Genomic DNA, 17,462 nt, shown 5'->3' on the forward strand with positions numbered 1-17,462 from the left:
TTCTTTCATGAAGTCTTCATTAGTAGGGTCTATTATATGTGTGGATGTGTGTCATATGCCTGTGCACGAATAAGAGATCAACCCAGTAGCAAGGCAAGCCTTGCTTCAAAAGGCAATAAGGTTGTTCATTCAAAAACAAAAATTGTTGTTGCTTATAAACTTAAAGATATAATAGTCATTTTCTGTATTGAGACCAGTTACTTCACAAGATTCGTTTAAACCTCTATTCTGGAACTAGACAAAAATACAGTTTTGTTTTTAAATTATGCCCTCCCAAAAATAAGTATGCCATTTAAAGATATACATTTTTACTCTATGACTGGAGTTTTCCAAGAGAGTTAGACAGGAAAAGAATGTCAATCCAGATGGTTTTCCTAGCAGCCATCATCCCTGAAAATAGTCACAAAATTCCACACTGCAAAGAAAGAAGGAGAAAGAAAACCAACAGCGCTGAGGCCCTGAAATAGCTAACCAGCTAGAGTAGATATCCAACAAGATTTCAGAACACTGTTCACATGTTCACCAGTGGCCCCTCTTCTGCAACAGTTCCATTATGTGCTATCAAGAAAAATTATCTTAAATTTGGGAATAAGTCAAAAATATGACTAGGTAAGCACATATACTAAAACTGGAACAATACAGAGAAGATTAGCATGGCCCCTGTGCAAGGATGGCATGCAAATTCGTGAAGTGTTCCATATAAAGGAACACATATATATGACTAAGTGCCCAATCACAGTCACATAGAGCATTATCTGGCAAAGACACAAATGGGCACCTGATGCTTTATGGGAAATAAACTGGCAATATTTACTACTCTTTAGGGTCCAGACTATAAAGTCAGATGCTAACTTGTAAAAGATTGATAAGCTGCAAATTATTTCTGGCCCATTGTTTTGTCCCATAAGCCAAAGGTAATGGTTTTTCCTTTATAACATTATATAACATCATATATCTCAACCGTGTCTCAGCAAACCTTACTCGGGCCATGCTTTGTTTCATTGACTATTTATACTCAAGGATCCATATGCTCCTTTGAATTAGCTTTGCCATCCTGCCAATTCCCTCATTCATTAGCTAAGTAAATTTTGACACATGATCACCATAAGAAGAGCCATCATTTTAACTTACTGAAAATTGTAACATTGAGACTTTATTTACCATTTGGTCCACCCACCTTCTTGTCCTGGAAACAAATGCCTGCTCTTTTCTTTCTCACTGATGACTGAGCTCGAAAGTTATTTCCAAAATACCAGGAAGCCTGGGAAGGTTCCATTTGGCTCACACAATTGCCACTGATCCATCACCACTGACCAAGGTCACAGCAGCTCCTCCTACAGAGAGCACCAGACAGCTCTGACCCCACATCCTCTGACCAGGTTAAGACTCCGCATTGAACCAAGGTGCACAGATCTGGTCTTCCATGGAAGCAGAACAACATCCAAGAAACAGAAAGACAGGACACACTTGCATATTTAAAGTCCAGTATCCTTTTTCTTTTTTGCTCCAGGCATTTAGTTTGTACCAGACGTATTATTTGTTTCAAAATGTGTATATCATTGAAAGTGACAGAGCAAGGCTAAATGCATAAAGCAGGGGGTGTCCTCAAAAGCACAAAATGGAGTGCAGAATCAAAGGAAGCCAGGGACCAGGGGGAATGAGGGCATGGAAGGGCCCAGGTGGGAAACACACTTCGTTTTGCAGAATCAGCCTCCACTCTGCCTCACCTCCCACACGCTGGCTGTTCTAGTGCTATAAGCAGACTCCCAGGGAGTCTGGAAGTGCCAATACGCAGCTAAAAATTTCTGCTAACTTACTATTAAGCATACCAAGAAAAGATCTGACTCAAGGAAACACCTTACTGAGTTTTCCAAAAAAATAAAATGTATTTTTCAAAGCAAGCCACAAAGTATGGGTTGGCTACGCTCAAAGAGTATTGCCCCAAAGGGACAAAACCTATAAATTCCATTTTTTAAATTGCTGAAGTGAACACTTACCAGCTATTTGGAGAAACTCGTGATTGTTATTTACAGATGAACTAAATGGGTCTTGAACATGGGGACTCAGGAAGAGCCACAGGCAGGTTCCCTCTGTTGGGTCTACATGTCTCCGGAGGAGTGAGTGTTTTCTCCACACAAATGTGAACCTACAATCAGGCATGACCCAGGGCACAGCATCTGAATTAGACCCCTCTCACGACTGACTCTAGATCCTCTTTTCTCAGGAACCACATGGAATATTTCTTCCTCATGGAGGGTAAGATGTAGAAGCAGTCTTCCTTGTTCTGTATGTCACACAGTTCAGAGCCATCAGGAGTCACTCCTGCCTCTGGGCTGTGCCTCAAGGTGGCACACAAGGAATAGCTGTAAAAGGTCCAGAGAAAGAAAACTCTTCTGGATGAAGAGAGGAGATACCTCAAACCCTAATCCCTTTGTATGAACACTACCTCCAGACACATGTGAACTTTTAAAAAGGCATCTGTGATATATGCAACCCGTGTTCACTGCAGCATTATTCACGGTGGCCAAGGCATGGAAACAACCCAAGTGTCCTTTAATAGATGACTGGATAAAGAAGATGTGGTGCATACATACAATGGAACACTACTCAGTCATAAGGAAAGATAAAATACTGCCATTTGCAACAACATGAATGAATCTTGAGAATATCATGCTAAGTGAAATAAGTCAGACAGAAAAAGTCAAAAACTATATGATTTCACTATGTGTGGGATATAAAATTGAACATATAAGAAAAACAAACAAAAACTCATAGGCACAGACAATATGGTAGTATCAGAGGGAAGGAGGGGAAGGAGTAAAGGGTAAATGGGGTCAAATATATGGTGATGGAAGAAGATTTGACTTTGGGTGATGGGCACACAATGCAATATACAGATGATGTATCTTAGAATTGTATACTTGAAACCTATATAATATTATTTACTAATGTCAACCTAAAAAATTTAATTTTTTTTAAAGGCATCTATGAGTCAAAAAGATAGCTCTTCACCAGACCTACCCCTTCTAAGCCCCAGAATCTTGATGCTTAGGAGGCCATACCCAATCTGGGAGACTATATATAAAACAATTTATTTTTGACTTAAGATTTGATGAATATGATAAAATATGGTTTAGGCCACAAGAGACATAAAATATTTAATATCCATAAATGGATAGTGTCCATACAGGCTACAGAGCAGGTTATGATATTAGTTTCCAATTAGTCTTCCTTATGTACATGGCAACACCATAACCAATGACCAATGACCAAGGGAGGACCCTATAATGACTGAATCTAGATCCTCTGTTCTCAGTAATCACTCATGTCTGCGCCACAATGAGGAGCCTACTTCTGGCTTATTTTTGGACCAGAGAGAGCCCTCAGTCTTCATTGGGCACCGTCAGTGAATGGTTATAAAACACTGAATCCCCTGTCTCTCTAACGGGACTACTCCATGTCCGCCATCTTTCTTGTAGTTAGCTTCTCTCCACAGGAGCAGCATATTGCTGAGTGGGTGACACAGAGTTCCTAAAACCCTTATGATTTCCTAAGTGATATGAGCACTAAAGAGCATCTTTTGTTCTAATATTTGATTTGTGACCCTGGTTCCTGACACATAATCCCTAAATCCCTTGAAATTTCCTGGGTGATAGTATATCTCCTGTTCTAATAAGGTGATTCCTGGACAGCTCCTGGACCAAAGGCTAGTCAACAAAAAGACCAAGCCATAATTAGAAGCTTGCGATTTTCAGCCCAACCCTCATTCTCTAGAGAGAGGAAAGGGGCTAGAAATGGCATTAATGATTAATCATGCCTAAGTCTCCATCAAATCCAGAAAATATGAGGTTCCAAGAGCTTTTAGGTTGGCAAACACGTCCTGGGAGGGTGACATGGCCCGCCTCCACAGGGACAGATGCTCCTGCACCAGGACCCTCACAGACCTCGTTCAATGGATCTCTCTATGAGGCTGTTCATCATATCCTTTATCAAGTCCTTAATAAGTATATGTTTCCCTGGGTTCTGTGAGCTGTTCTATCAAATAATCAAATCCAAAGAGAAGGAGGTCATGGGAACCCCCAATTTGTAGCCAAGTCAAGCAGAAGTTTTGGGTAACCTGGGGATCTACTACTTGTGATTGGCAGCCTCGTGAAACTGAGCCCTCTGCTTGTGGGGTCTGATGCTATCTTCAGGCAAATAGTGTCAAATTTGAGTTACATTATAGGAAAACAAGCTGGTGTTTGAGAATTCCTTGTTGGGGGGGGGTGGGAGGGGAGCCCACACATTTGGAGTCAGCGGCATTATGAGTATGAGTAGTGTGAGAGTAAAGGAAAAACACAAGAGGAAGACTGAGTTTTTATCTACACCCTCTTAGCAGAAATTTTCTTCTTGTTTGATGGGTAGTTAAAAATGGGTCCTCTGCAACCTGGAGGAAATGGACATATTCCTAGAAAAATATAACCTTCCAAAAATCAATCAAGAAGAATCTAAAGAGCTCAATAGGCCAATAACTATGGATGAAATTGAAGCAGTCATCAAAAAGCTTCCGGCAAACAAAAGCCCGGGGCCTGATGGCTTCACAGGAGAGTTTTACCAAACATTCAAGGAAGAACTAAAACCTATTCTCCTCAGACTATTCCAAAAAATTCAAGAGGAAGGAACACTTCCAAGCTCCTTCTATGAAGCCAGCATCACCCTAATATCAAAACCAGATAAAGACAACACAATGAAAGAGAATTACAGACCAATATCCCTCATGAACATAGATGCCAAAATCCTAGCAAATCGACTCCAGCAGTACATCCGAAAGATCATACACCATGACCAAGTAGGATTTATCCCAGGAATGCAAGGATGGTACAATATCCACAAATCAATAAACGTGATACATCACATAAACAAATTGAGAGATAAAAATCACATAGTCATATCAATTGATGCAGAAAAAGCATTTGACAAAATCCAACACCCTTTCTTGATAAAAACTCTCAACAAGGTGGGAATAGAAGGCTCATACCTCAACATAATAAAAGCTATATATGATAAACCCACAGCAAACATCATACTCAATGGACAAAAACTAAAAACATTTCCCCTAAGAACAGGAACAAGACAGGGATGCCCACTCTCACCACTCCTGTTTGACATAGTACTGGAAGTATTAGCCATTGCAATTAGACAAGAAGAAGAAATAAAAGGCATCCAAATTGGAAAAGAACAAGTAAAGCTGTCTTTATTTGCAGACGACATGATATTGTACATAAAAAATCCGAAAGACTCCGTCAAAAGACTAATAGACTTAATAAATGAATTTGGCAATGTAGCAGGATACAAAATTAACGCAAAGAAATCTATGGCCTTTCTATACACCAATAGTGAACTTACAGACAGAGAGACTAAAAAGGCAATTCCATTTACCATCGCACCAAAAAAATTAAGATACCTAGGAATAAACTTAACTAAGGAGGTAAAAGACCTATACACGGAAAACTACAGGACACTGAAAAAAGAGATAGAGGAAGACGTAAACAGATGGAAGAACATACCATGTTCATGGATTGGTAGAATCAACATCATTAAAATGTCCATACTACCCAAAGCAATCTATAGATTCAATGCACTCCCCATTAAAATACCAATGGCATATTTCACAGACCTTGAAAGAACTCTCCAAAAATTCATCTGGAATAAAAAAAGACCCCGAATAGCCACAGCAATCCTGAGAAAGAAGAATAAAGTAGGAGGGATCTCAATACCAGATTTCAAGCTGTATTACAAAGCCACTGTTCTCAAAACAGCCTGGTACTGGCACAAGAACAGACATATAGATCAGTGGAACAGAATAGAGAATCCAGATATTGACCCAAACCACTATGCTCAATTAATATTTGACAAAGGAGGCATGAACATACAATGGAGTCAAGACAGTCTCTTCAATAAATGGTGTTGGGAAAATTGGACAGATACATGCAAAAAAATGAAGCTTGATCACCAACTTACGCCATACACAAAAATAAACTCAAAATGGATACAGGACTTAAACATAAGACAGGAAACCATAAAAATACTAGAGCAATCCACAGGCAGCAAAATCTCAGACATATGCCAAAAGAAATTCTTCACTGACACTGCCCCTAGGGCAATGGAAGCTAAAGAGAAAATTAACAAATGGGACTACATCAAAATAAAAAGCTTTTTCACAGCAAAAGAAACCATCAACAAAACAACAAGAAGGCCTACTGCATGGGAGAACATATTTGCAAATGGCATCACTGATAAAGGTTTGATCTCCAACATCTACAGGCAGCTTATACAACTTAATAAAAGGAAGATAAATGATCCAATAAAAAAATGGGCAACAGACCTAAATAGAAGCTTTTCAAAAGAAGACAGAAGGAAGGCCAAGAGACACATGAAAACATGCTCAACGTCACTAATTATCCAAGAGATGCAAATCAAAACAACAATGCGGTACCATCTCACACCTGTCAGAATGGCTATCATCAACAAATCAACAAATGACAAGTGTTGGCGAGGATGCAGAGAAAAAGGAACCCTCGTGCACTGCTGGTGGGAATGCAGACTGGTGCAACCACTGTGGAGAACAGTATGGAGTTTCCTCAAAAAACTGAAAATGGAACTCCCATTTGACCCAGTAATCCCACTCCTGGGAATATATCCGAAGAAACTAGAAACACCAATCAGAAAGGATATATGCACCCCTATGTTCATAGCAGCACAATTCTCCATAGCTAAGATTTGGAAACAGCCTAGGTGCCCGTCAGCAGATGACTGGATCAGAAAACTGTGGTACATCTACACAATGGAATACTATGCTGCCATAAAAAAGAAGGAATTCTCAGCATTTGCAGCAACCTGGATGGAATTGGAGAACATTATGTTAAGTGAAATAAGCCAGTCAATGAAAGAAAAATACCACATGATCTCACTCATTTATGGGTAATAAAGAACATTATAAACTTGAACAAAAAGATAGATACAGAGACAGTAAAGCATCAAACAGACTGTCAAAATTACAGGGGGAAAGTTAGGGAGAGGTGGGGGAGATAAGAGATCAATCAAAGGACTTGTATGCATGCATATAAGCATAACCAACGGATGCAAAACTCTGGGGGGTGAGGGCATATATGGGAGTGGGGTGGGGAGTGGCAATGGTAAGATATGTATACATATAATACCTTAATAAAAATAAATAAATAAATAAAAAAGAACTAGAAGGATAAAAGTACAGAAAAGCTGTTAAAAGAGGCTCAGAATGTCTATGTATGTAAAAATAAGAAATGCAAAACAGAAAACTAACATGATGTTCACAATTGTAAAACAAGCGGCCTAGGGAAGGGTTGGCCTAGAGGCCAGAAACAGAAGCCGCAGCAGTAACCTTAGATGTTATCTCTAAAGAAGAATATAGCAGTTTAGAGCCAAGCCTACTGCTATAATAATTTTCTTAATTAACTTAAAGGCTTTGAAGCATTGCTGGGTTAAATGGTAAACATCTAAATATTAAAAACGGAAACATTAATTGCTAGACACATTTTAATTTACCTGCTTTTAGTTTTTATCACAGAAGGTCTCTTGTACTTTGTTAAAGGTATATTTCCTTAAAGGTAAAAGTGCATTTAAAGTGTGTTCATAAATGTTAATCTAAGAAATACTGACTGTTTACTTTTTGGTAATCATTAAAAATTAAGGTTTCTAAGAATAAAGAATTCTAATACATTTTTGATCATTTGCTGTCCACACCCAAGGGCAAATAAACTTAGGAAATAATAAAAAAATAAAAAATAAAAAATAATAATAATAAAAATGGGTCCTCTGGCCCTAGCCAGTTTGGCTCAGTGGATAGAGAGTAGGCCTGTGGAACAAAGGGCCCCGGGTTTGATTCCTGTCAACAGCATGCATCTCAGCTGCAGTTTCCTCCCTGGCCTGGGCCCTGGTAAGGTGTATGTGCAGGAGGCAACCAATTGATGTGCTTCTCTCATATCGATGTTTCTGTCTTTCCCTCTTTCCCACTCTCTCTAAAAATCAGTGGAAAAAATATCCTCAGGTGAGGATTTAAAAAAAGAAATGGGTTTTCTGTTATGCAGAAACTTCCTGAACAGCACCGCTGCATACACATTATGAATATTTTATTAGTAAGTAAAGATAAAGTTACAGAGAGCTATGTGTGCCTTGCTAAGGTATTTGACGTTTACCCTGTAGGCAATGAGAAGCTATCAGAAGTTATCCAGTCAGCAGGTGACAATAAGTTATCATTAAGTTAACTTAGGTAACATTAGCAGTAGTGTATATAAAGTAAGGAGAAGCTGGTAAAGAGACCAGATAGGAGACACTAATCTACTAATTGAAATTCATTTCATTATAATTCTGAGTGTTTTTTCAAGCAGGAAATTTCTTTTCAAGATCTACCTCAAAATCCCAAACTTCACTCACTTCCACCTCAGTGGCACTATTTCCCTGGTACTAGTCCTCATGAGAACCAGAGAAGGTGATCTTGGACATCAGTAGGTTGTAGGTTTGTTGGCTGCCCAAGAGAATACTCTTTTTTTTTTTCTTTTTTTAAAATATATTTTATTGATTTTTTACAGAGAGGAAAGGAGGGGGATAGAGAGTTAGAAACATCGATGAGAGAGAAACATTGATCAGCTGCCTCCTGCACACCCCCTACTGGGGATGTGCCTGCAACCAAAGTACATGCCCTTAACTGGAATCGAACCTGGGACCCCTCAGTCTGCAGGCCGACGCTCTATCCACTGAGCAAAACCAGTTAGGGCCCAAGAGAACACTCTTATCTCTATCACCAGAAGAGACCAGATCTAGACTTCCTTCTAGCCACTGATCCCTCTAATTCTACAATCCAGGTCATATACAAATAGTCACTTACATATATAAAACACAAAGCTCCCTTTGTAAAAATAAATGTAATCAGTGTGTTAGCTTTGGTAGAACAGTTGCATTGTGATCCTTAGAGTCCAATGACCAAGGATAGTATTTGTCCAGTTTCTGACTGCCCCAAAAGACCACCATTTCTTTGGTCACCTCAGGACTCTCCACATCCCTACACACATGATTCAGTGGACCAGCTTCCAGCTGGACACTCTAATGAGGCCATCAGCCTCCCAAGGCAATTTTCCCCAATCATAGAGCCTCTAAAAAATCTATCATGGGAGGAATATTAAGTGGCAACATTATTATCCATGGGAAATGTATAGTTAGGGGAAAAGGTGAAAGTCTAAACTCTCAAAGGCAGTATAACATAGAGGGAAGTCTATAAATTTCAGTATCAGACAGACTGGATTTCAGTCCCACCACAGTGTGCCTATGGGCATCTCATCTTACCTCTCTGAGTCTCTTTGCACATCTATAAAATGGAAATAGGAACATTACCTTGCAGAATTGGGGTGAAGATGACAGATGACGTATGTGAGGCACCTAACGCAGTCTAGTACCCAGAAGGAATGGTGGTCATCAGGGCGGCTCCCGAGTATGCTGATTCTCCTCTCCTTCCAGGAACACGGTAGAATTGCACTTTCTAGCTCCATTTGAAATAAGTCTTGGCCATGTGCTTGTGCTGGCCAAGGAAGCTTAAAGAGCCAAAGATGTATTCATTCCCTTCCCACTACTATGGTGGTCATGGAAGCATAAACATGGCACCTCCCTCACCCTGGATCACTATGTGCCAATGGTGAACAGAAAGCCCTACAGACCCACAAAGGGCATGATAGCATGAGCAAGAAAAGAAAGGTGTTAAGCCACTGAGATTTGGGGGTTCTTTTGTTACTTTATCATGACCTATCCCATCCCGACTGAGAGAATAAGTAGTCAATGAATTCAATACACAATGAATTCTAGCTAATGTGATTTTGTTTTTATTATTTCAAAATGCCACCTTAGAAAGGAAAGTGGGAATGCCTGACAAGTCAAAGATTCTGTCTGAACTCAGTAAAGACTGATCCCACAGTGGCTGTACCCATTTATATTCCCACCAGCAGTGAATGAGGGCAATCCGTCTTCTGAGTATCTACCCAAATTTTTTGGAAAAAAAATTATTTGTAAAGATAAATGCACCCCTATATTCACTGCAGTATTATTCATAGTGGCCAATACATGGGAACTACCCAAGTGTCCTTCGATAGATGATTGCATAAAGAAGATGTGGTATATATACAAGATGTCCCCAAAAAATACAGACACACTTTAACAGCCGGTGGCTCAATTGATATTTCTTTCTTTTCAGATTTAACCCATTGAAATGAATAATTATTCAAAGTGTATATACATTTTGGGGACACCCTGTATATACAATGAAATAGTACTCAGCCATAAGAAAAGATAAAGTACTGTCATTTGCGACAACATAGATGGACCTCAAGAATATCATGCTAAGTGAAATAAGGCAGTCAGAAAAACTTAAGAACCGTATGTTTCAGTAATATGTGGGATACAAGACTGAAACTCACAGACAACAGTATGGTGGTAACTAGAGGAAAGTGAGATGGAAGGGCCAAATGTATGTGACAGAAGATGATGAGGTTAGGTGGTAGGCACACTATGCAATATACAGATCATGTATCATAGAAATTTACCCTTGAAACCTAGATAATCTTATTAAACAATGTCACTACAATAAATTTAATAATAATCATAATAATCGCAAGACAGATTACCAGGCAAGGACTCTGATACATTAGTTATTAGAGTTAAAAGGAGCAAAAATAATCCCAGTTCCTGAATCTGAATTATGCTCCCATGAATTAAGGACTTAAAGGTCACATTGAGCAGAGGAGGATAAATACACAAAATAGTGTCTGCAGACTAAAAGCTCTAGAGCACTGGACCCCAGCCAGAGCAATCATAATCCAAGAATTGAGGTCAATAGCCCTGGAAAATAACTCTTAAATATTTCCAGCCTTTAAAATTCCTCAATGGACCAGAAAACATCTGTTTCCTAATCTGGTGGAAAAAAGCCTCATTGCTAAATAGTAGTCAGCACCCCTAAAGCATGAAATCCATTGCCATTTTCCCGGGCAAAAACAAACACACACATTAACCCTTCCTCCCTTGTTATCTGCAGATGCCACCAGCTGTGGATGTCACTACAAGAGGGGAGTGGTACAACCAGAGAACGCAATGCTTCACTTCCCTAGAAGTTGCCAGAAACAGCCAGTACGAACTTCTAAGCATCGACATCTAGTCCTTACACCCATACGATGTAGAGGAAATAAAATATGCTGGATACCTGAATAAAAAATAATCTTTTTTTAGCCAGTGACTTAATGCAACATGAAGAACATAAGCTCCAAAGCCGAACAGACTCAAGTTCAAATCCTATCTTTACCATTTAGCTGTGTAATCTTAGGCACATTACCTGCTCTGAGACTCAGTTTATTCATAGTCAGAATAGCAACAATAACCGCCAGGCATCCGTGCTCACGTGCATTGCATCTTTAAGTCCTTACAATAGCAGATGAAGGAAAGATTTATATGGATCTCAAAGATGAGGCTCTAAATTACCAGGAAGTAAAGCAAAGATCCACCAGATCCTCTTTATCTTTCTACCTTTTCCCCAGTGGCGTGTCTGGAATATTCCCTCTGATCCTGGAATCTCCAATAGTCTTTAAAAGACTGCTGGGACATATTTTGATGTTCATACTAATCTTCCTATTTATCTATGGAGATGTAATTATCAACATAAAAATATACATGGCTTTAGATATAAATACAGGGGGAAATGTTAACAGCCGTTGTCTCTGGGTGGTAGAATCATGAATGATTTTTAATATCTAAGCTTTTTTTAAAATATATTTTTATTGACTTCAGAGAGGAAGAGAGATGGAGAGATAGAAACATCAATGAGGAGAATCATTGATTGGCTGCCTCCTGCATGCCCTGTACTGGGGATTGAGCCCACAACCCAGGCATGTGCTTTTTGCCGGAATCGAGCCTGAGACACTTCAGTCCACAGGCCAACACTCTATCCACTGAGCCACACTGGCTAGGGCAATATCTAAGTTTTTTGTATTGTGTCTATTAAGAGTGCATTTGTTTGGCAAGCAGGAAAAAAAAATATTTCTCAAAGCCATATGAGGATATTATTGGGCTCTTTTTAATTTTTTTAACATTTGCATATTGTTTCCAAAATAAGTAAAGGTATTTCAGTCACTCAAATTATATTTCTTTGGTTTTGCTTACTTTAAAAAAAAATGCTCAAATGCTGTAATTAATGCACAGGGAAAAAAATCTAGTCTTCACTTAGAGCTGATTAACTTAGGGTTCCTTCAATGTTGTGAACAGGCTGCCATAGCCCTGGAGGACCTGAAACAGTGAGCATTTACCCCAAAGGGATTTGGGGAGACCCACAAGCACAGCTCTAGGACTTGTTCCCACAAGACGATAGGCTGGACTGTGCTCCGAGAGCCAGGTTCTTCCAAGCTCCTCCTGACAAGCCGGTGACCTTCCCCACCCTTCTCAAAGTGGCCATTTTTATACAGAAAACCAGGCGTAGGTCTGGCTTAGCTTCCCACATTACTCATGCAGTGACTGATGATTCCCTCGGGGCATCGGAGCTGCCCAAATGTCCTCAGAAAATTCAAGCCAGGACTAAGATGTGGCCCATCCTCTTTGATTCTTCCCAGGCATAGAAGGGAACACTATGGGCTATCTTTGGAGCATCCTTCAAAAATCATGTGCCCTTTGGCGCAGCAGAACTAAAGTTAGTTCTCACTGTCCCGAACCAAAGTCAATACAGCCACAAGAGAGCTGTGTGTCTGGACCACACGGACCCAAAGTGGCGGGCTAACACCAGGTTCTGGAAGTTGTATGCCAAGAAACAAGAGGCTAGGAATCTGCTTCAATTTCACTGTAAGATGTTCTTGGGGCTACTGCCTCTGCAGCCCCAGGGTGGAATTAAGCACTGGGAAATATTTGCCTTCCATAGTAACCAGTGACATTTTTCTCTCATGGTTAGATTACATTTCCTTTCTCAACCTGCCTTCCAGGAAGCTCACAAATGCATGGCCCACCCACAACAATTGTGCAAGTCATACAGCCTGCAAGCTTGCTTTCAGTTTGTCCCTATGTTCCTGACATTCCATTTAACCTGAGTCTTACTTGTATTATTCTTAATATTCTTACTCTATTACTACTTGTTAGCTAACTCAAATGCCATATGAAATATGTTCAATATAAATTAACAAGACATTGCTGGCCAGCGCCAGCCATGCCAAAGAGGTGCCATCCAGAGGGTCTGTCCCAAAAGCCACCAGAAGGAGCCTGTCCTTTCCTTCCACAAACTTGTGTCAGATTCATGGTAGTTCGCCATTTGAAATTCATTCATTTAACAAAACTACTTTCTTCTATTATTGGGAGATGAAGTAAATACACTGGGAAGAATGCCTCCCTATTTATCCTTGCAAAGGAGTTTATCATGATCCTGTGCAACCATATATCGCTCAACACAGGTGTGGGCTTAGGAAAAGAGAAAACACAAGGATAATTGAATTTGATGAAAGATTTAAGGAATGTTCGGGCATCAAGAATATTTGCACAGTGAGGAATCCGCTTTTCTGGGACAAACCAGCTTGCAAACTACAGAGCTATTTGACACAGGAGAGGGAGTGGGAAGGGGCGAAGATTCATTTACCTACTTCATAATGTTGACAAAGATTGAACTCAAGCCTAAAAGTCTGTGGTGAAGGACCTGATGCTTCTAGTAACTGACACTTCATAGCATTTCAGAGTTCACAGGAGCTCTTTATAGATATTATCTCATTTAATCTTCAAAAAGACCTTGTAAGCTTACCTTATTCTCCTTATTATATAGAGGCCTGGTGCATGAAAATTCGTGCACTCAGGGTCCCTCAGCCCGGCCTGCACCCTCTTGCAGTCCGGGAGCCCTCAGGGGATGTCCAACTAATGGCTTAGGCCCGCTCCCTAAGGCCTAACATGACCAGTGGGCCAATCAGGGGACAGCGCAGGTGCCTCCGTCCCCCATTATGCCACCACCAGGAGGCGACCCTGGCTGGCAGATCTGGGGACAGTGAGTGGCCAGCCCTGCCCCAAACTGCCCCCACCACTGTGGCCGCCCGTGGCCTCCCTCTGCAGGAGGCGACCAGGCAGGCAATCAGGGGATGGCGACCAGCCCCCATCGTCCAGCTGCTGGTCGCTGCCGCCCCCGCCCCACCCCATCGCCGTCCCCTCCCTCTGCCCGCCTGCTCTCCCCTTGGCTGGCCTGGCTCCACCTGCTCACCAGCCCGGCCCCCCACCAACCGGTTATTCTGCCTTTCGGTTGATTTGCATATTACGCTTTTATTATATAGAATATGAGAACTGTGGCTCAGAGAGGTCAGTAGCTTATCAAGGGCACACAACTTATTTAGTTGTGGGAGGGGAGACAAGAACCCAGGTCCCCTCCACCAGAAAATGGCCCACAGGACATAAACATGTTGTTGAAATAGAGCCTACCAACAGGAGTCCCCGGAGCAGGACGCCCCACTGTGTGAGGCCTCAAGATCCTGGTGGCTTCAGTCCATGCACTCTGCCTTCAATAACCCCAAACACTGCTGAGCAAAACTACAACCCACACTTGGAAATAAAAATGCCTGTCTGCCACAGCCGACATCCACCCTACCCCTCCAAAAAAAAAACACACCTGCAAGTAGGAAAGTTCTTTTCTGGTACTTTGCACCCATTGTTCTTCATTACTCATGTACAGGAAAGCATTTCTGAGGCACCCGAGGAGGAGGTGTTAAATTTACTGCCTTCCAAATGTTCTAATTTATTTATAATCAAGAATATGTGAAAGGGAAGGAGAATACAGCCCTGAACAGTGAATGCACCTCCCTCCCTTCCCCTCCCCTCCCCCCACCCCACACCCCACACACACACACACACTCCAAGCCCTCCTCACAGAGGGCAGATCATGGTTCTCAAGAAATGAGAGCTGAGCAGCTGCCTTCCCCTCCGGCCTGGGCTCTGTGGGGTGGGTCTGGAGGCCCTGAGGTTGTGGCTGCATCCTATGGGCTGAAGTCCATTCCCACGCCTAGCAGACATCTACACCAAGCAGAAAGGGATCCAAACCCCAGACCAGACAGGCAACCAGATCTCAGGACCGAGAGAGGCTGGATGATGCTGGCCACAGGCCCAAGGGGCCGTGATGGCTGGGGTGAGATCCACCACGGGAGTAGGATCACAGGATGCGGATGAAGACCTGGACCTCAGGAAGTCCAAGAGTCAGCCCAGAGCATTGCAGACAGTCCCCGGACAGAGCAGGATGCACCCAGTGGCAATGGAGGAGACCAGAGGGCAGCAGAGGCCACAGATCCCAGCCTCACTGGGGCACAGAGCAGGAGCGTCTGGCCTGGGAGGCAGAAGTCAGGGTATCAAACCCTAATGTCTGCTGAGTAAAACTCCAAACAAATGACTTGTCCTCACTGTGCCCACGTTTCTTAATCTGAAAATTTGTATATATGTGACCTAATTCACAGGATTACTGTGAGCATTAAGTGAGACGATGTTCACTAAATGCTGATGCATTATCTGTCACATGGTAGGTGTGCAAAAGATGCTTCTTTTTCTTATAAGACTCTACTGGCAGTAACAAATTCTCAGTGCCTAACCTAAATATACAGCCTACTGATGTGGGTTTGGGGCTTTATTGTTTTTGTTTTTTTAGTTTGAATACCTAAAAGTTGGTTCTTGGGTGTGTATCTGGTATTGGGACAGTATCCACAAATTACCTGAAAGATGGGGGAAATGTGTGGCTAGCGATGGACATGACTGTGAATAAAGCACTTTTGATGTCTCCCTTAAAATTACCGTGTTTTCTTTGATTACAAAATCCGCATTAGTAACCGGTACACCTGGTATTGGGACAGTATCCACAAATTACCTGAAAGATGGGGAAATGTGTAGCTAGCGATGGACATTACTTTGAATAAAGCCCTTTTGATGTTTCTCTGGAAATTATCGTGTTTTCTTTTATTACAAAATCTGCATTATTAACCGGTGCACCTGGTATATGAGTCCTGTTTCAGTGTAACTTGCCCTGAAACCTTCACACCTTTCTAATCTTCCTATAATTATTGCTAAATTCACTAAGAGACATTACATCAAATACCTAAAAATAAACATCTTTTTCTGATGAGGAGCATGCCATCTCTGCCATAGTCTCCACTACTTCCTACTGTCTTGCCCCTGGCCCTATGTGCACATTTATGCTACCTGCCTGGCCCTGTAGGCATCTGAGTCTGTGACCCTTGCCCTTGAGCCAAGAATCAGAGCAAGTGGCAGACAGAGGCCGAGGCATATGAGAGGTGAAGAGCAGCAGCTCAAACAGCCCAGCCCCCAAACCCTGTCACAGCCAGCCATGATTCCATGACGGCCACTGTACTGCTGAGAGTGGCTAAGTTCCTCAGCAGCAGAGCCAAATCCAGCACAGCAGCTCTAAATCCGCAGGTGGCACCATGCAAATGGTAGCCTTGGCGAGACAGCGATCTTTTGGGGTAGCCAATGCAAGTAGCAAATCAATATCAGCTCCACCTCCAAAGTTCCACTGAGCCTCAGAATAGAAGCAATGACCATGTAAATTAAGGCACTTGGGCCACCCTCCAATCCCCTCCCCAAGACCTCAGAGGGGGAAAGATGCTTAAAATCTAGTCCGATTTTCACTTTACTTTAGCCAAGCTGCCTTAAGCTATCCAAACCTCAAAAGCATCTCATCTCCACAAATTCCCAATTATCTTGGCAGCAGTGGAAGGAGCTGTGACCCACAGTCTCTTGTTGGGATTTCTTGCAGCTCTAGCGACACGGCTGGGAGAAGCAAAGGCAGACAGACCCTGACAGCACACCAGCCCTCTTTAGAGATCCCCGGGTCTCCCATGGCCTGTGGTCTTGCCCAGCTTGTGGAAGTGAAGGTCTTGTTCATATGAAACACGACTATGTTCATGAGTGGTACCTTGCTGAGCTGCTGCAGGCAGCAGGGAAATCAAAAAGGAAAATAGCTTTTTTTTTTTGAGGGGCTACACTAGGGTTCTCATTAAATGCTCTGTGGGCCTAGGGGCCACATTGAAAGTATTTAACAACAGGGACAGCAAGGTGGCACAGCTAAATCAGAACAATTGGCCCACCAGCCAAAGGTCCCTTGGAGAGAGCATCCATTTGTGGTTTTGAAAGCCAAGCACACGTACTTTAAAATATAAAAAAATGTAAAACCCTAGTCCAGAACTAGTGAAGGGCTCTACAAGCACTGATGCAGCCTGCTGAATGGCCAGGCCACTGCCTCCGAGGAGACAGAATGAGGTCAGTGAACAGCTGTAAAATGTCTTTTAGAAGAGGAACATCTGGTCTCGCTCCAGGATCACAGAAGTTTCCTGGCTGAACTCTGGGGTTATGGGGTTCACTGGTTTTATATAACAGGCCATATTTCCACTGGAATCATACTGCCA

The 17,462-nt window shown here is 41.9% G+C and overlaps 1 protein-coding gene and 1 pseudogene across 2 annotated transcripts in view; one reads left to right on the forward strand and one right to left on the reverse strand.

Moving 5' to 3' along the window:
- The window catches only part of FRMD3 (FERM domain containing 3), a 253,370-nt gene that overhangs the window by 158,703 nt on the left and 77,205 nt on the right, over window positions 1-17,462 (reverse strand). The gene's annotated exons all lie outside the window — the stretch shown is intronic.
- LOC114231743 (U6 spliceosomal RNA) lies at window positions 610-705 on the forward strand (annotated as a pseudogene).

Source organism: Eptesicus fuscus, chromosome 15, assembly GCF_027574615.1.
Source record: "Eptesicus fuscus isolate TK198812 chromosome 15, DD_ASM_mEF_20220401, whole genome shotgun sequence".
Classification (NCBI taxonomy): domain Eukaryota; kingdom Metazoa; phylum Chordata; class Mammalia; order Chiroptera; family Vespertilionidae; genus Eptesicus; species Eptesicus fuscus.